At 39.3% G+C, this 4030-nt stretch overlaps 1 protein-coding gene across 2 annotated transcripts in view; it reads left to right on the plus strand.

Annotated features, from left to right (window-relative positions):
* ELOVL7 (ELOVL fatty acid elongase 7) overlaps positions 1 to 4030 on the plus strand; it is a 21520-nt gene that overhangs the window by 1699 nt on the left and 15791 nt on the right. The window lies entirely within an intron of this gene.

Here is a 4030-nt window from a genome sequence, read left to right on the forward strand (position 1 = left end):
ATCTTTCTTCTATCATTGACAGTCCCTCTAGGTTGTGGGCTGCTTGCCTGTGTTCCTGAGAAGCATCTACGGTACCAGTCTATAGAGTGTGTTTTCTTTAGTGAATTACCGGTATGCTTACCGGTAATAAACTTGCACTGTTTTATGTATATGTTTGATTACATACAGCCTTGTGACAGTTTTCCTGCATGTCATAAGCATTTGAATATAAATTAAAATGTTAAAATCAAATCTGATATTGTTTTACCTTTTATTTGGTGTGAGGAAGGTGTGCGGAAGAGGGGGTAGTCTTATACGGCGAGTATATAACAAACTCTGTATTTTGAGTGGAAATGTTAGGGGGTCGTCTTATACGCCCAGTCGTCTTATACGCCGGCAAATACGGTACCTTAAGATGGGCTAATTTGAAGTCTTAAGAGAGGAGGAAGGTAGGGGATATTTAATGCAAAGACCTAAATGTTAGTCCTGACACTACTGTGTACTAGCTAGGTGATCTGGAACTAAGGAATTCTTGTCTGTGAGTCTCAGTTTCTTTGTTAGAATGATAGCTACCAGCCAGCAGGTAATATACATGGAAGTGCTTCTGTCGTTTGGGAAGGTTCACAAAGCAAGTGGCGGGTGGTGGTTACAGATGCTTGATAGAGCATTTTCATCTTAAAATGCTTTTAATATAGCATATCATGTTTGTAAAGGTTTCTTCACATTTTTTTTCCCTGTTGGACGCTAGAAGGGTTAAAAAGTTTGTGTAGAGATTTACATCTTCATAAGAACACTTTCAGGTAAAAGAGGAGAGGGTTTTTGCTTCTGGGTAGTGTGGTATTGATCTCTGAAAGCCATTAGGAATCCTTTCTGGCCATCTTAGTTCAGTTGTACTTTGCTTACCCTGGGAAGTTCTGAGCACCTGATCAAGGGCCAAGAATTTCAAGTGTATTCTTGGCTTTGGCCCTAATCCCAAGTCACCTCCAAGAAACTTGGTATTCTTTGGTTTTCTTATTGCTAGAGAAGTTGTGATCATGCATAGTTATTTCAGGTGGAAAATTCCACAGCTACAGGATTTTAAAATGGTTTAATTACTACTTAAGCTATAAGAGGATTTATTATGATTCTAGATATGAAGTGTCAGATTTTGAAATACTATAATGTTTTCAATTGTTTAAAAAGCAACTTTCCTAGTATTTGGGTGGTACTAATAACTTTTCAGACTTAGTTGTGACCTTTTTTGCAAAGACGATGGGGTCTGAGTAAGAGTGTTACCATTCTGAATCTTTAACACTTCACAAAGTACTGAGGTACATGATTGCTTTTCCTCCCAGCTTCTTCATCTTATTGGTGCTTGGGATTTTAAAGGGAGAACTCGTTGAGCTAGTACCTGCTACTTGAGAAGAGAACACTGCCTTACAAGCAGTTGATGGACAAGTTCATTAATATTCTGTGAATGTGGCACTGGGGTAGTTTCCCTGTACTCTCTCTCTCTCTGGAACACACTTAGAATAGAACAGTCAAACTAGTAATAAGTCAGAACTTCGGTAATCATTGGGATACAGACTCTCAGACAGCCTGCCTTCGCATCCTCTGCTCTCATCTTGGCTCTACTTATGCACTTAAACCCAACTCTGATGCCAAGTAGAAGATGCATCATCAGCCTTTTCTCTCGGGGGAGAGGCGGGGGACAGAACTTACCTCGCCCCTGACCTTTTGCAGTTTGTGAAATCATAGACTGATTCAGAATTAATTTTAAATATCATCTACCACCCCCCTCCCCCCATCAAAGTCACCATCCACACCTGACTTGTACACTCTTCATCATGGGGAGCCCTCTACCTCACATGGAAAATAAACAGTTTTCAGAGTCATGAGCATCATATTAAAGACTTTTAATTTTATCTGCTCAGTAGAGAGCGCTAATTCACGCAGAGGAATAATCTGAGTATAACTATACTTTTAGGAATTTGGCAGTTGTATGGAAGACCAGATGTTGCTGAGTGGATCAGGAGGCAGGGAAACCACAGAAATGACTCCTGCAGGGCAATGGTGAGGGACTCTTAGGCCCTAAATATAAGAGAAAGAAGTTGACCCAAAGAAGCTTTTTCTCAAAATATGGATGCCTAGGACCCATAGGGATCCTAGGATTCTAATTTAGTTGGATCAGGGTCATTTTTTGGCTACTTGACCTTTAAAAATTCCAGAGATGACTGCTCTGCTGAATTGAGACCTGCTGTCATAACTTTTACTAAGCACTTAGGCTGTCCTGGGCTCTTTGAATACAGTAACTCACTAAATCCTCTATGAGATACAAGCTATTTTATTTTTCAATTACACTTTACATTCAATATTATTTTGTATTAGTTTTAGGTGTACAGTGTAGTGGTCATACATTCATATGCTTTACAGTGTTACCTGTAATACTTCCAGTACCCACCTTGCGCCATACATAATTATTACAATGTTATTGACTACATTCCCTATATTGTACTTTACATCCGGTGACTATTCTGTTACTACTAATTTGTACTTCTTAATTCCTTCACCTCTTTTACCCAGTCCACCAAAATCCCTTCCCCTGGATACATGCTGCTTTCTGCCCAGTTCTTAGACGAGGAAACTAAGCAAAGAGACTTTAAGTCAGTGGCCCCAACTCAGGAGGGAAGCCAGGATCAAAACTCCAGAGCTTGCTGAAATAGGATTAAAAAGAATAATGTTTTGTTTTATTATTTGCTTTCAAATAACAATAAGTCTAATTAACCAGCTTTTCCGTAGGATATGATTTTTTAAAAATTTGTAGCACGTTCAAGTCCCACACAGGGTTTTCAAAAAGGTGTGTTTTTAAAATGTTAAATTATAAGAAAAGATTATTTATTTTAAAATTATTTTCTTCTACTTCCTGAGCCAGCCCAGTATGCTTTTTCCGGACTTGTTTTGTTTGTACTGTTGCCAGCAGAATAACAGAAAGATGATGATGTCATTTGACTTTCCCCCCTGCTGAGTCAATGAAAGAATAAAATAAAATAAACCTCCAATTCAGGAATTCCTTTATTGACACTTTAAAAAGCCCCTAGTTTTCAATCATAAATGTGATGTGTATTACTAACAGAAACATTTAGAAAAAATAATCATTTGTATTGTCACCATCCAAAAGTGATAATGTTTATTAACATCCTTGCAGGGGTTCTTTGGTTTTGGTTTTAAGTCCTTATTTCATTGGGGATGAAAACTAGACGTATTAATGTGGCTGATGATATTTGTGTACTTTTTGTATATAAAAGAATGTCTGGATGGAGGAACTCTAAAATGTTACTATTGGTTATGGTGGGGGGTAGGACCTTGATGGGTATCTTCTGTCCTCCAGATCCACTCCACATGCTGTGCTGGGGCCTGGAGAATGACCAGTATGGACTATATCTATGGGCTTGATCTCCTGCCCTCTGGTTTCTGGTTGGGTTCAGCCAATGGAGAACCCTAGGAAACTGGGGAGAGGGAGGAGGGTGGTGTTGGGGTATCAGTTCCCCTGCCTGACCCCTTACTTGAAGAATTGCCTCGTGATGGCTGAATCCCTCAACTGAAGGTCACAGCTCCTCTGCAGGGGGCTTCTCCATATGACTCTCTCCTGGGTTGTGGTAACTACCGTCCTTTGCCCTTTGAAGCCTCTGGTGCTAACAGCCTCACTGTTTCTAACCCCATCACTATCCCTGATAATTTCCCTTTTCTCTGAAGATGGTAGTGATCATTGCCCACGTAGTCTGCTGTCAACATTACGGTCTAGGTCAGGGGGGGCAACCCCTGGCACGTGTGCTGAACATGGCACGCCAGTAACTTTTGCTGGCACACGAAGCCCTCTCTTATAATCTTCCATTTACAATTTTTTTCTTAATATCGACTTTTTTATTTTTCAGATAAATTCAGTGTAGGTGCATCTTAGATAAATAATTTTACATAACATGTATACATTAAAAAATAAATGTATTTTTCATCATCATATACTGTGTTTTTGTTGCTCGAATGAATTTTATTATTTCTTCAAGGTTCTTCAACT

This window comes from Myotis davidii, unplaced genomic scaffold, assembly GCF_000327345.1.
Source record: "Myotis davidii unplaced genomic scaffold, ASM32734v1 scaffold135, whole genome shotgun sequence".
Taxonomy (NCBI): Eukaryota; Metazoa; Chordata; class Mammalia; order Chiroptera; family Vespertilionidae; genus Myotis; species Myotis davidii.